The 15,497-nt window shown below is 55.3% G+C and overlaps 1 protein-coding gene across 5 annotated transcripts in view; it reads left to right on the top strand.

Annotated features, from left to right (window-relative positions):
* The window catches only part of EPHA10 (EPH receptor A10), a 57,355-nt gene that overhangs the window by 15,670 nt on the left and 26,188 nt on the right, over window positions 1-15,497 (top strand). The gene's annotated exons all lie outside the window — the stretch shown is intronic.

The following is a 15,497-nucleotide window of genomic DNA, read 5'->3' as shown; positions in this document are numbered from 1 at the left end:
CTACGAGGCCAACACGCCCTCCTCCCAGGAGTATACGGACCAGTTCATGCCAGGGGCGTAACTATAAGGGGAGGCAGTTGTCTGGGGGCCCACTGCCTTGGGGGGCCCCCAGAGGCAAGTCACATGACTGACTCCCCCAGCCATGCACCCACCCGGGCTTCCTTCACAGTTGTATTCATCCTCCGAAATTGATGTGAGCATGTTAAGACCTGGAGCTACCAGAACAGCAGGTCTTTCTCTAGGACCATTTACTTCATGAGCTGAGCTTCAGTGAGGCGGGGGCCCATTTTAAAATCTTGTCTCTGGGCCCCCTCCAACCTTGCTACTCCCCTGGTTCATGCACATCCCTACTTGCAAGTGGCTGCATTTAGTCCCTCATCTTGGGAGGGGGTGCTGGCTGCCGCCGCCAGGGGACACGGTAGATCATTGGGTTGCCAGAGGACAGCATCCAAAGGGCTGCCCCCCCAGGCTTGAGCCGCTGGGCATCTCCCGCAGCTTTGCATTTGCCCCAAAGCTCTGTGCCTCCTCCCCCGGCCCCTCCCTCCCTTATTCCTGCTGTTGAACTTTCCTCTCTTGAGTTAGGGAGCCCTTGAATCACTTCCTAGCTGTGACTAAATGCAGCCTCACAAAGCCACCCAGAATCTCACGCAGTGGAATCTTAACGGATCTGCCATTGCTGCTGTTGTCATTGCATTAAGGGACTTCAGCTCCCTGTCAAATAGGATTGAAGCTATCTTTGGAGTGGAAGGAGATTTCATCTGCTCTGATTTCAGCCCACTTCTGTCGGCAGCGGCCCCAAGGTCCCAAAGGCACCCTTCAATACAGAGGCCACTCAAGGGCAGCTGGAGCTGGAGTTTCCTGCCCAGCACTCCGCCACGCTCACTTCTGTGCCGCCGCCGGTGTGCCCGTGGACCAGAAGTGTGCTGTGTGTTCGGCTGTTGCCTGGTTAACATAAGAACAGCCCTGCTGGATCTGGCCCAAGGAGGCCCATCCTGACAGCATCCTTTTCCCCACCAGATGCCTCTGGGAAGCCCACCAGCAAGAGGGGAGGCCATGCCCTCTCGCCTGCTGCGGTGGCTCCCCTGCAACTGGTACTCAGAGGCATCCTGCCTCTGAGGCTGGAGATAGCCTATAGCCCTCTGACCAGTAGCCACTGATGGACCTGTCCTCCATGAATTCATCTAAGCCATTCTTAAAGCCATCCAGGCTGGTGGCTGTCACCCCAGCTTGTGGCAGAGAATTCCATAGGTTAACTATGCGTTGTGTGAAAAAGTACTTCCGTTTGTTGGTCCTAGAGCTCCCGGCAATCAATTTCATGGGGTGACCCCTGGTTCTAGTGTGATGGGAGAGGGAGAAGAATGTCTCTCTCTCCACTTTCTCCACTCCATGCATGATTTTGTAGACCTCTCTCATGTCTCCCTGCAGTTGTCTTTTTGCCAGACTAAAGAGCCCCCGATGCTGTAGCCTGGCCTCGTAAGGAGGGTGCTCCAGGCCCCTGATCCTCTTGGCTGCCCTCTTCTGCCTCCTCCAGCTCCACAGTGTCCTCCTTGCATTTTGCACATGCGTGCCCCAGAGAGTTGCAGGCTGTTCCTTTTCTTGGGCCTGTCTCCTTGTGGCGCCCACTTCTCCTCTCTTGGGTTTTTTTGGGGGGAGGGATGGGGGAGTCAAACATTGAGATGGGGGAGGGGGTTGACTCCAGGGCACCCGGGGGTGTGGGGGTCGACAGCGTCGGTTTATTTGTAGGACACTTCAGAGCCTCTGCTGCCTGCGGCAGTGGCTGGCTGGGCAAGCGCGTCAGGCGGTGGGACGCTCCACTGCCCCGGGACGGGTGCTGCCCTTGCAGGGAGCCGCCTCCTGGCTCCTCTGCCGCCTCGGGGGCCCCTTCCGGAGACTAGAGCTGGCTGCAGCAGGTGCTCTGTAGAGGGAAGGTCTGTGTTGCCCCGTGCTGCCGTCCCAGCCTGGCCCGGGGGATTTGCCCGGACTCCAAGAAGTTCCTGGCTCATGCCTGGGCTCCCTTTCGGTGTCGCTCTAAGCAGTTTGCTCCCTCCGAGGAGAAATTGTGGCCAGGCTTAATGGGCACTCGTACGCGTCTCCTCGTTTCGCAGAAGGTGGCTCCTTAGTCGCTCGGTAGAGCTGCAGCTGCCGCCGCCGCCTGATCGGATAGGTTGAGCTGAAAGGCTTGCAAGGGTGGTTCTTGAGGCAGGCAGGAGTGTCCCGCGATCCTAACTCGAAGAGGTTGGGCGACCCAAGTGCCGATGGGGCTGGCCTGGGTCCTTTGGGAAGGAGTGGAGGGCTGGAGGCCCCGGGGGGAGCGCAGGGCCCAGGCCTCATCAGGTCGCAGGATCTTAGGCAGCCAGCCGGGCCGGGCAAAGGTGCAGCCCGCAGGCAGCGCGGCTCTCCAGCAGGGCAGGAGGGAGAGCAGCCCCCTGAGCAGCTGCCAGGCAGCAGAGGCAGCAGCGCCTCCTGGGGTGCCCCCCCACCCCCCTCCGTTGGATGAGGGGCTGCTGTCCTGGCCTGTGCTTGTGTGTGCAGGGAGACTCTGGGCTGGGCTGAAGGGAGGCGGCAGCTGCGCTTGCGTCCTTTCGGGAGGCTCTTCCCTTCGGTCAGCTTGCCTGACAGCCCTGCGCGAAATGAAGTGCCGCGTATTCTCAGACAGATTAGCTGTGGACACCCAGGGACGCCTTGGGAGAGGAAGACCAGAAGAGGCACCAGCGTCTGGCTGGAGTTTGCCCTCGTGAGCCTGGCCTGACTCCCTCCGGGCAGCCGCCCAGATGCAGCAGCAGCAGCAGCAGCAGCAGCCCTGGCTCCGTCCTGTCTCTTGGACTTGCTGCCGACTGCTGGGAGGGAAAGATACATTCCCTCCCACCTGGCAGCAATGATTCTTCAGTGGCATGTGAATTTATTCTCTCTGTGAGCTGAATCATGGGAACTGCCCAGCCAGCTCCACTCTTTGGCTTCTTTCCTATAACGGTGACTTCAGAGAACAAGCTCTGATTTGTCTTCGCCGTGCCTGAGAAGCAGGAGCGGCTCCTCCTAACAGGCCGGGGGGGGGGCTCCAGCTGGGGGAGCCCCCCTCTCTCTTGCCCCACCTGAGAGCTGTGCTGCTTGTAGGCTGGTTCACCAGGCAGCTCTACCTGATGCATGGCCAGCCTGCAGGCAGCACAGCTCTTGCGGGGAGTGGAGCGAGAGGAGCAGCCTGAGCTGCCACTGCTTCGAAGCGCTGCCTCATTTGGCATAGTGGGCTGGCTTTGGGGAGAGGCTCATCATTTGCTGATTCGGCTTTTCTGGGCTTCGGGTTCTTCAAATCTGGAAACCTCGTTTTTGGAAGAAGAATGAACCAGGTTTGAAATTCTCCGGACCAGATCTGAGGCCTCCAGTCCAGCTGGTGGAAGGAAGCACCCCTATCCTTGTCCAGCAATTGGCCCAGAGGAGAGAGAGGTGGCCACTGGCCATTCCTGGCTGCTGCCTTATAATATCTGAGTCTGCCCGAAGACACCCAAGCGGCATGCAGCGTTCACCCCCACCCCCACCCCCACCCCACACAAGTCATTAAAAAATGAAGACAAATCCCTTGCAAACAGAGCAATATAATCTAAAACGTTGTTAGCACTTGTATACCAAGGCCGTTGCTTGGCTGAAGAAATCTTAGTTAATTAAGTGATTAAATTTGCACACATTTGCATATGGAGAAAATGATAGCTCTGAAGCAAAACCACTCCCGTCCTTTGTATTCCCTCCGGTGTCACAGAAGGGGGCCCCATCTTGGAGCAAGCTGCTTTTGTTTTTGCTGCCCGCCCAGGGGACACTTGTTATGGGGCAGCTGTATGCAGAGGCTGGTGGTTCTTCTTTCTGGGTGTCCTGGGCCATTTTCCTAAGGACTGTTAACAGAACTAATTAATTTCTTTGGAGAAGAAGTCCACTGGATTAGCCTCGGCCAGGGGTAGGCCACCTTGGCTGCCCAGCTCTTGCTGAACTACAACTCCCATCATCCCCAGCTTGCAGCTGGAGAGCCAAGCTTGCCTTGCCTGTCCTGGCCCAAGGCTGCCTCTCCGCCTGACCAAGAGGGTTTCAGGTTTTCAGCTGGATCAGCCTGACTAAGTGCCTCAACCTTGCAGCCCACAAATGAGTCCAAAGGCAAGCCCTAAAAGGTGGCCATCCATTGTGCAAAGCAGCCCTTTGGCTCTGCCCTCGCAGCACCTGCTGTCTGCCGGAGCTTTGTAAGCAAGACCAGACGGCCCCCCCCCCCCCCGGCCCTCCACGGAATGGATGGTGTCTGTGCTTCTTTGGGTCTCGGCTCCCCCTCCAGTTCCTACAGAACACGTGAGTGACGGGCCTGGCAAGCGTTCTGAGGTTTGCTTCTGCCTGGGTCCCGTCTGGCTGCCCTCCCTTTCCCCCCTCACGTGTTAGCCAGCGGGGGCTGGTCAGGGTGGAGTCGGGGGGGGGGGGGGCGGGAAATGGGCTGCAGGTGTGGCTCGTTCAGACTGGCCTTCCCCGCTTCTCACCCTGCCTGGCTGCCTCTTTGCCTCTCGTCTCATCCTGCGTGGAGGGGGGAGGGGCATGGGGGGAGAAGCGGGCGAGGTGGGTCCGGATGAGCTGCCCCCTGCTGCCTGTTTTCCACCCCAACTGGCTGCCGCTGGTACTAGCTGTAGAAAGAGGGGCACCCTTGGTGGTTCTGCTGCCTCCTTCTGGGCTTGCCGCTGGAGTCCAAAGGTGGAAGCCGCACCTGACGCCTGCTGCCCCTTTCTTTCCGCTCTGTATGCAGCGGCAAGGAGATTTCCAGCAAGGCTCAAGGTTAATATTTACCAGCTGGGTTTCTTGCCAGTGAGACAACTGCCGCCAGGCATCACCGTAACAGGATGGAGATCCATTTCCAGAAATAACTGGCTGCCGCTTCTCTTTGACAGGCGCGTAAATTTGTGCCGTAGCAGGGCTTCCATTTCAGTGTGTGCTTCTCTGGTTTTGACAGCAGTGGGGGGAGCTGGCTCCGTGTCTGCGGGCTTTGTGGCAGGCAGGTGGGCAAGTGTGGAGAAAGAGCCGCTCCAAAGAGGGCTTCTGCCGTAGCCGCCTGGAGGCTTGACACAGGCTTGGCTTCTGCCCCGAATCTCCTTCAGAGGAGAGGGTGTGCATTCACACACCAGCCAGACTTACCCTGAAGTCCCTTTGAGATCCTTGGACCCCCTCACTCCACACACAAACCGGGCTGTGTGATGCGAAAGTGATGTGATTCTAGCTTATCTCAGCATATGCCCAGGTTTTTAAAGTGCTGGTTTTTCTGAAAACAGGGAGCAAATGGGAGAGGCACTGAATCATAGAGTCATTAGCATGATAAGAGGCATGCTCTCTTCAGAAATGCAGATCTGTCTCTGCAGGGAACTCTCCCCCGCCCACTTCCCATTGGCTGGAAGGAAAACACTGACCCCTGCCATGTGGACTTGCACCAAAACAAAACCCGAGAGCAGAGGGGAGGGGCTGCTTCCCTCAATGCCGCGAGCGTGATTCGAAGTGGCTTCGCTCAACGTTTACCCCGAAGCCAAGCGCGAAGAACCCCCAGGCCCCCTCAGCTGCCCGGCAGCTTCTTTGTCAGCCCAGGAAGACCTGATCCGTCGATGACTCCTTGGCCCTCTGGATCTCTCCTGGCCAGAGGTGACAGGACCTGAGCGCAGTCCAGGATGGACTGGGAGGAGGCTCCTGCTTCTGTCAGGGACACGAAACCTTCCTTTCCGCTTCCTTGCTTCCTTGCTTCATTGCTTCCTTCCTTGCTTCCTTGCTTGCTTGCTTGCTTCCTTCCTTTTTTCCTTCCTTGCTTGCTTGCTTGCTTCCTTCCTTCCTGAATGGCAGCTTGTTGCTGGTCACCCTGGCTGTGAACATCTCCTGAGCCAGTCCCACTCATTTCAACGGGGGCGTGTGCCGGAGAAGCTCTAGCTGGGCTGGACCCCTCCTGGTATGTTGCTGCAGAGACCATCATGCCCAGCCGTTGGCCACTGTGGCTAGGCATGATGGGAGCTGTGGTCCAGCAATACCTGGAGAACCCTCGTGGAGGACTGTCCCCAACTCTTGCAAGCAGCCACGGTCGCGGCGGGATGCTGCCCCTTCTGGATTCCTGGCCTCCCAGATACTAGATCTCCTGGAAAGTGTGCGGCATGCACGCCCCACCTGGGCCCTGACAAAGTCATGCTGCCTTGAAGAGGAGGGCAGTGTGGAGAGAGGCCTTGTGGCATCATGCACTCGTGGGGGAGGAGGGGCTTAGCAAGCAAGGTAGCTCTGAGGCCATGCCGCACGTGTGGCTTCTCCTCTGGAACGTCTCCTGGCGGGCTGCTGAGAATTGCCCTCCTTCCCCGGAGACCACCCCCTTCTCTTTGCCTAGCTGACCATCTCCTCTCCCACATGGACACCCCCTGTGCTTTGCAGGAGCTCTTGGGCTGGGTCCCTAGCAGAGGGCAGGCGCGTGTGGCGTGTGCTTGCCGGGAAATGCTTGCTCCGGTCACTGCTGAATTCTGGAGACGATTGGAGCGGGGGGGGGGGGGGGAGCGCGAGAGCACATATAAGGCTGCCTCTTAGGTCTGCTGTGCTGATTATTACAGGGATTGTTACAAGCAGCTTTAATTGGCTGATGAAATCTGCAAAAGTGTCAAGGAACATCATTATGTGGCATGTAATTGAAGTCTGTAGTAATTGGACAGAATTTGTGGCAGTGCCGTGATTGGCTGTCTGAGCCCCTCTCCTGGTGCTCTCGAATGGGACCTCGAATTGCCAAGAGCCTCTTGAGATCCCGGCAATCCGCCTTGTAGAAGTTGCTCCTTAAGTCCTGCCCCCCCACCCCCGGCGCACCTGAAGTCGGTTTGAAAGCTGCGCTGTGTCACCTGTTGATGTCAAGTGCCTGAAGCAGCCGCGGTTTGTCTCAATGAGTTCAGGGGCTGCCAGACAAGGCACAGCGGCCTCTGGTTCCCGGCAGCTCGATTGCGCCTGTTTCTCCCATCCCAGCCCAGTTAACAAGAAGCATGCTGCCTGCAGGCTGGCCTTCATCAGGTAGAGCTGTGTGGGCTTAACCAGCACAGCTCTACCTGATGAATGGTCAGCCTGCAGGCAGCCTGGCTCTCGTTAATGGGGGCCAGGCAGATTGGGAAAAACTGGCGCAGTTGGACTGCTGAGAACCAGAGGCAGCTGTGCCTCATCCCCACCCCTACCCCCAGCTCCTTAGGACGAGCCACTGCTGAGCAGCAGTAGTCTGGTTTGATTGCCATCCCCGTGGAGCCATCCCTTTTGTCTTCCACAGTGCCTCAAAGACCCAGACCTCTTCTCCCAACACGAGCCCCCCTCTCATCCACCCATTGACACTCCTCTGCTTTGCCTGCCTGCCTAGCTGGTGCTGTCCATGGTACAAGCAGAGAGGTGAAGGCCAGGTGGGGTGGGGGGGACCCTGGGAAAACTGGGACACACACACACACCCCTGTCCGCTTGGGTGCTTTCGCTTTTTTTTTAGCAAGGCTAGAGATGAGTTTAGTAATGAAAGTTAATTCTAGTAATGAAAGTCAAGGAGCACAGTGAAAAAATGGGACTCTGACTAAATGAAAAGAAGACTAAACTAATGCCAACGGGTACAACAACCAGCCTCAGAATTGATAATGAAGACATTGAAGTGGTGGAGAGCTTCTGCCTTTTAGGATTGACCATCAACAGTAAAGGATCCAGCAGTCAAGAAATACGCCGCAGACTAGCACTTGGTAGGGTTGCAATGAAGGCCTCGGAAAGGATATTTAGATGCCGTGACGTGTCCACACCTACAAAGAATAGAATCGTTCGGACAATGGTTTTCCCCATGACACTCTATGGTTGCGAAAGCTGGACTTCGAAAAGCAAGATAGAAAAAGTATTGACACTTCTGAACTTTGGTGCTGGAGAAGACTTTTGAGGATACCATGGACAGCCAGGAAAACAAACCAATGGATCCTAGAACAAATCAGTCCAGGATTTTCACTCACGGCACAAATGACCAGGCTCAAACTATCATACTTCAAACACATTATGTGAAGATCCTGATCCCTCGAGAAGTCCATAAGGCTGGGGAAAGTTGAAGGAAAGAGAAGACAAGGATGTCCAGCAGCAAGGTCAGGAGAAGAGTTGGTCTTGTGGCAGCAAGCATGACTTGTCCCCTTAGCTAAGCAGGGTCTGCCCTGGTTGCATATCAATGGGAAACTAGAAGTGTGAGCACTGTAAGATATTCTCCTCAGGGGATACTCCCCTCTTCTGGGAAGAGCAGAAGGTTCCAAGTTTCCTCCCTCTCAGCATCTCCAAGATAGGGCTGAGAGAGATTCCGGCCTGCAGCCTTGGAGATGCCACTGCCAGTCTGTGAAGACAATACTGAGCTAGATAGACCAGTGGTCTGACTCAGTATATGGCAGCTTCCTATGTTGCTTTGTTCCTAAGATGGATGGACTTGATTACGACAGCAATGAATGACCTAAAAGGCCACGTTGAAGACAGATCACTCTGATTAGAATCTATGTGGTCACTAAGAGTCAACACAGACTTGACAGCACTTAATCAATCATTCAAGAGATGAATTTATAATTTTTTTGTCTCTGGCGTTGGGGAGAAATGGGCAAAACCTGGTTTTCCTGATTTATTCCCTCCCCTGCCAAGGCCTTCACATCTCTGGGTATTTCTGAGAATGTCTTCCCTATCGATTAGGATGAAGTCGAGAAGAACTGACCCCCTTGCTCATTCCTATTTCCTCCTCCGTTAATTTTTATCCAGGCACTCCCTTTGGGTTTAGGGGGTTGGAAGGGCCCTTGGAGCTGAATCCCTGCTCATTGCAGGACTTGGCTGCAGCATCCTGGCTGATGTCTGCCCAGCCTCTGTTTGAAAGCCTCCAGCGAAGGAGAGCCTACCACTACATGAGGCAGGCAGTTCCACTGTCAAACAGCCACAACAGTCAGGAACTCCCTCTGGATGCCTTGCCTGACTCTGCTCCCTTGTACGTTCAGGCACTGGTTCATAAGAACATAAGAACAGCCCTGCTGGATCAGGCCCAAGGCCCATCTAGTCCGGCATCCTGTTTCGCACGGTGGCCCACCAGATGCCGCTGGAAGCCACAGGCAGGAGTTGAGGGCGTGCCCTCTCACCTGCCATTACTTCCCTGCAACTGGTACTCAGAGGCATCCTGCCTTTGAGGCTGGAGGTGGCCCACAGCCCTCCAACTAGTAGCCATTGATAGACCTCTCCTCCATGAAGTCATCCAAACCCCTCTTAAAGCCATCAAGGTTGTTGGCTGTCACCACATCCTGTGGCAGAGAGTTCCACAAGTGGATAACGTGTTGTGTGAAGAAGTACTTCCGTTAGTTGGTCCTAGACCTCCTGGCAATCAATTTCATGGAGTGACCCTTGGTTCTAGTGTTGTGTGAGAGGGAAAAGAATCTCTTTCTCTCCACTTTCTCCACACCATGCATGATTTTATAGACCTCTATCATGTCTCCCCGCAGCAGAGGAGCTACCAGCCCTGGAGTGGGATGCCTCTATCACATCCCTGAAGGTCTCGTCCACATGCCTCTCTGTCTCTCTGAGCTTCTCCAGATCCGCCACCTTGGTCTCGAGGGAACGGATTTGTTCCCTGAGAGCCAGGAGCTCCTTGCACCGAGCACACACCCATGACTTCTGCCCATGGGGCAAATAGTCGTACATGTGGCACTCTGTGCAATACGCTGGGACGTGCCCCTTCCCCTGCTGACCTTCTATCTTCATACTGTTTTTGTTGGCTGTTTACAGTATTTAGGGAGCTTATTGTCCGTTTATTTATTTAGCAATAGCAATAGCAATAGCACTTACATTTATATACCGCTTTATAGCCGGAGCTCTCTAAGCGGTTTACAATGATCTAGCATATTGCCCCCAACATTCTGGGTACTCATTTAGGGAGCTTATTGTCCGTTTATTAGATAGGATAGGTCTCAGCTGTAATGGCCAACTATTTAACTGTCCAAACAGCCTTTCCCAAGAATAGGAGGGAAACGAGGGAGGGATAGGTACTTGCGTTCTCTTCTCCACCAGGCTCCTTGTGATCCTTGTGATCACAGGGGCTTGTTCTGAGGCTGCCCTCAGGGGGGCAGAGAAGTCACCCTTCCTCCTCCTGTGCGAGAGCCCTTTAGCCAATTGGAGACAGCCCCCCTTCTCTTCTCCAGGCTAAGACCCCTCGGTCCTTCTCCCCTCGGTCCTGCTGCCAAGGCAGGCTTTCCCCATCCTGTGCTTGTACGTGATGATGACAGGCATCGGACGGTGCCCAGCCGGGAAAGGACATTCATGCCTGGGCCTTTAGGCTTTGCAAAGAAAGAGCTGGGTCCAGAGTTATTGTTAAGCAAGGAAGAGGAAAGGGCTCCCTTGAGGCACTGGGGTCTGCCAAGCACACCTGGTTGCCCAGCCCTGCCAGCTGCTCCGTGGGCCCAGAGCTCCTTGTGGCCACAGTTGGAGGGGATTGTTCTCCTTGGAGGGCCTTCACTTGCCGAGGGATGCTCTGTGCTCCCATGCTTCCTCCTGCTGCTGCTGAGCTGCCCTCACTTGATGCCTCCGTTCTGCCCGTCTGGGCTCTGCTGGTGACCTGGCCCGACTGCCGCGTTCTGCCACACAGGCACCAAAGTCTGCTCTACAGGGGGCTTTCCAGACTGCGTTGTCAGCAAGGGGCCACATTTTCCGTCCACATTTCCAATGCTGCCTTTCGGGTTCTATGGCGCCGGTACAGTCCTATAACGTCGCATGTGCGGTGCAGAAAAATAGCTGTATTTTCCCATTGCAGAGTTTTGCACATCTAGAAAAGACTGCTCCCCCTGCTGGAGGCTTTGCGCAACACCCATTAATTACGTTTTCAATTCAGTCTCCAAGCTGAAGCATTTTACGGCAGTTGTAGCCTGTAATCTGGAAAGCGCCCAGGAAATCAACACAGGTGGGGGTGGAATTCTGAAATTTGTGTTCAGAGGCTAGATTAAGATGATGAGCGGCCGCTAGCTGTTCCTCATTCCATCTCCCCTACTTTGCTCCCAAACCTGCCTGAGCTTTCTGAGTTCCTTTTGTCTCCTTGTTGTGCTGTCTGACTGTCTCTTCATAATTTAATGCCGCAGCATCCGAGGATGTGTTTGCTGGGGGGGGGGGCTAGGGGGCTCCTGACAACTGGCACTCAGCACCAGGGCTCCCCTTTGGCTTGAAAGGTGAGCTGGTTACTCTCTCTGTGTTAGCAGAGAGGCTGTTTCCACAGTCATGGGGCGGGGGGGGGGGGGCTTTATCCAGCCAGGCCTCTGTTTCCTCCTCCTCCTCCTCCCTCGGTCTGAACTTGGCAGTGCGTGGATGAGTCTACTACAGGTCTGAGCTGTGCTCCGCTGTCATTTTTGCCCCAGTACCTGCCCCGCTCCCAGCAGCAGCTCATCCTCCCGAGCCAGGAGGCAGCTCTGGCAGCCCCTCTCTCTCCCGCCCTGCCAAGAGCCCCACTGCCTTGTGGCAGTATGGGAGAGAACGTGGGGTGGGGGGAGCCACACGAGTGGCTACTATGGGGAGGCAGAGGCCACTGTGCCTTCTTGGGCGCCTCCCCCCTCGCCGACTCGTGGGGATGAGCCGCTGGCGCCTGCCTCTCTGCTGGCAAGGGCTGCACGTGGACCAAGCAGAGCAGCAGCCGTCTGCCCCTGGTGGGGGATCTTTGGGGAGTCTGGCCTGGCTGCAGGAAGTGCGGCCGCGTGGCCCTCGGGGGCCCCTCACGGGCCCCTCCCTCATCAGCAGGCCTCATCGGTGTGGTCTGCTGGCTGAAGCCCTTGCCTTGTCCAGGTGGACTGTGGAGGCCAGAGCTGTTGACACAGCAACCTGGCCCTATCTTGGGATTGTAGCCCTTGGGATGGTGTGGTGTCCGTGTTGGGGGGGGGATGTCCTGCCAAGAACTTCCTGGTGCCAGACCTGAGGAGTCGGCCTTGCCCACTTGGAGTGTCTCACGGAGCCCTTTCCTCGGCATCCGAGCCAGCTCTGCCCTTGTGGCGCCTTCCTCTTTTTCTCCTTCCTCGGAAAATTCCTTCTTGGAAAGTTGCTGCTGCTCTTGCAGCATGGCTGTTGCCCTGAATGGTAGACTACGCGGCATGTCTGACACAATTAGGGGTATGGAAACCCCAGCAGAGGATCACACAGATTCCCTCGACACTTACTTTTTAGAGCAGCTGACTTGGAAAATTGCAAGCATCACTACTTGTTGGCCCAACCCTTGTCAAGTTGGAGGTGAGGAATCTTTGGCTGCCTGTTGGACAGACCTGGGCCTGGGCTGCTGCCCAAATGCAGAGAATCCGTGCAGAGGCCGGGGGGGGGGGGGGCGCGTGTTAGCATGGCAGGCCGTGGGGCTTCAGAGGACGAGCGCCATTTCCTGGGCGTTGACAGCTGCTGTGTGCAGACAGGACGGGCCCAGACTTGCCTTTGAGCTTCTGTGACCTCTCCCGATGGTGGCAGAAAACTCTTGGGAGACTGAGGCACGTCTGCAAATGTTGGTTTGTCTCTGCCAGGGTCTTCTGGATACTCCCACAGCCAGGATGCCGGAGCTCAACTGTCTTTCATGCAAACTCTTCACACTTAACTTCTCCCATGTAAGGCCTTAGTGAGGGTCAGGCAGCATCTGATACTCCTGCTAATGCTGCCGCCGCTGCACAGTACTTCTGAGGGCCGAGCCATAGTGCAAGGCTACCTTGGAGAGGTCTGCATGGATGGAAAGGTGCGTGGAACTGTGGAATTGGAAAGAACCGTTGAACTAACTTGGCAGAGGTTTCCCCCAAGCAAAAACTAGAGGCAGAGCTCAAAGCACCGTTTTAATTGTAAACACTGCTGGGAAGCAGATCTGGTCCTTTCTGTAGAATGGGGAATGTATTGATCTTCTGCACTGGCAAGTTCTCCTCCCGCAAAGTGTGGAGGGATGGAATGAGATTGCCGCCTGTGCAGCCCAGTGGGTCTCTGTGCTTGCTGTAATGCTCACCGCCTGCAAAATATTGATTAAGGTTTGTGCAGTAAGGCTGTGTGAGGCTGCCAGCACCGCGTGCGGAGGGGGAGATGGGGGAGCGTTTGCCTTCTCGCTGCCTTCCTGCAGGTAGACTTGATGCGAACTGTCTCATTCCTTGCAGTCCTTGTCCCTTGGCTTCAGCCCAGGTGGGTGTCCGTTCCTCTCTCTGTGATTATTGTCAAGGGCGTTCATGACCAGACACGTGCTGGATCAGCATCTGGGTGGAGCGCTGGATAGGCTGGCAGTGTTGCTTGCTGCCCAGAATGCTTCAGCCACTCCCTTCTCGAAGTCACGGAATCTTTTGTCACCACCAGAAAAACTTCTCCAATGTGATTGACTCAGGGTGAAAGAGCCCCTCGTCCCATCAGTGCTCTGGTGCGGCAGTAGTTTGTGGTAACAAACCCGGGGTGTGTGAAAGGAGGCAGCTCAGGTGGCCCCCCCTCCCACCCCACTTGAGAGCTGCACTGCCTGCAGGCTGGCCATTCATCAGGTAGAGCTGCGTGGTTAACCTGGGTAGGGCCAGAGAGAAAGAGGAGCTGCCTGAGCTGCCGCCAGGAAGCAGAGGCAGCTGCGCCTCCTTTGGTGCCCCCCCCCCGCTCTTTCGGACAAGGGGCTACTGCTGCACCTTGGAAAGGACACCAGAGAGCCTAAATGCAGCAAACAGGAATTTGAAAAGGCTAATGTGGCATGGCCGAGATTTGTTTTAAAAGACCAAACAGTGAAGGGAGAACCTCATTGGGCTGGAGCAGCAGCAGGCGGGGAGGGGTTGGCCTTTCCAGCCCAGTTTGCCCATCCCAGCGACGTTGGAGTAAAAAACAAAGCTGTCTGGATACCTGATCGCAGATCTCCTGTGTGTCATGTGTGGCTTGACCCTGGTGTGAGAGGCAGGGTTGGCTGTGTCTCCCTGACAGGCGTGCATGTGCACCTGCTGCCGTCCAGTGGCTGGAAGGTCCCTTGAGGTCTGGCCTCAAGCACAAGGCCAAGTACACAATGCAGAAATGGGCTTCTGTAGGTATTTGAAAAGGCTAAATGTGACGTGGACATGATCACCGCCCCCCCCCCCCGAATGAGTTCCCACTGGAAATTGAGAACATGTGTCATTCCTGCTTCTGGACTGAAGCCACCTGTTTGCCCGGAACCCCTGAGGAAATGCCGTCTCCTGCTCCTTCACGGACCTTCCCCGTTTTGCCTGTCCTGGTTTCCTCTGGCCATTTTCCAGACTATGAGTGTTGCAAAGTGTGACGGAATAGTGCAACGGTTTAAAACCAAGAGTAAAGCGTTATTCAGTGCTTCGTTGTAGGCTGGTGGCCACTCATATTTTCCATCCATTGCAACATTTTTTCAGCTCTAACCCTCCTGCTCCATTTGGGCCAATGGAGTTGTGGTGTGTGTGGTGTGGGTGATATGAACCTTTTTTTGGTAACTTCTCGGCTGCTTTGTGCAAATACGCCAGCAGGGGGAAGCGCTGTTCCAAAACAAAAAACTAACTTTGTCTTGCATCATTCCAGTCTTGTGCGAGCAATAGCCGGGGAATTATTATTTTTTAAGAGGGGGAGTGGGGTGGAGATCCTTTGGAGTGACAAAACAAGGGAACTGCTTATTGGGGGGTGGGGAGCAAAAGGGAATCCTGTGGTGAGCCAGAAAGGGGGAAGGATAGGAACTGGTGTGCCTCCAGGGAAATAAATAAATAAATAAGAGGTGGAAGGCGAGTGCTCCTCCAGGGAGGGCTGTGGGATTGCACAGAAGTAAATTAATCATGATTCAGTTCAATGGGCTTCCTTTTAAGTAAGTGACTGTTCTCTCTCCCTGCTCTTTGCCTTGTAGTAAGCAAGTAGGATTGCACAGAGGTAAATGATTTAGTTCAATAGTGCACCAGAAAGGGTTGGATTCACAAATCTGCTCAGCTGCTCTCCCCTCCCCTTCTGTGTTGACAAGCTTATATTGGAAGCAAGCAGAGGAGCAGGGAGGTGTGGGGTTTGGGATCTGTGGGATGGAAAGGAGGGGAAAGCCAAGATTTCTCCCTGCCTGTTTCTCTCTCTGTGGTGAGGGGGCGGAGGAAGCAAGCACGGGCGGTGAGGGGGGGCAAGAGCTGTTCATACTGCTACACGCTGCAATGGATAAGAGGCAGGGCAAAGCTCCCTACAATGGAAAAACACAGCTGCTTTTCTGCAGCGCATTTATAATGTTGTAGGGCAAAAACGCATCATTAAAATTTGAATCAAGGCATGGGAAATATAAACAGCACCCTGCTGACAACACAGCGATAGCGATGTGCAAACAGGTTGGGTTTGACTGTTCGGGGTTGAACCGGGCCACCCCCTGTTCAGTCTGACCCTGGAGCGAACTCCCATTTTCTTTCTTTTTCCCACTTACCCCCTCTGGGGGAGTTGTCTGAGGTGGCAGGGGCATCCGCAGAGGTTCCTCCTCCCCCATGCCAGCCTCCCTTATTTAATAAATCTCTTTGGCCGCTCTTTGGCCTTTCCTCCTCAGCGCA

Source organism: Hemicordylus capensis, chromosome 7, assembly GCF_027244095.1.
Source record: "Hemicordylus capensis ecotype Gifberg chromosome 7, rHemCap1.1.pri, whole genome shotgun sequence".
NCBI classification, from domain to species: domain Eukaryota; kingdom Metazoa; phylum Chordata; class Lepidosauria; order Squamata; family Cordylidae; genus Hemicordylus; species Hemicordylus capensis.
This window is presented reverse-complemented; position numbering and strand designations above follow the sequence as displayed.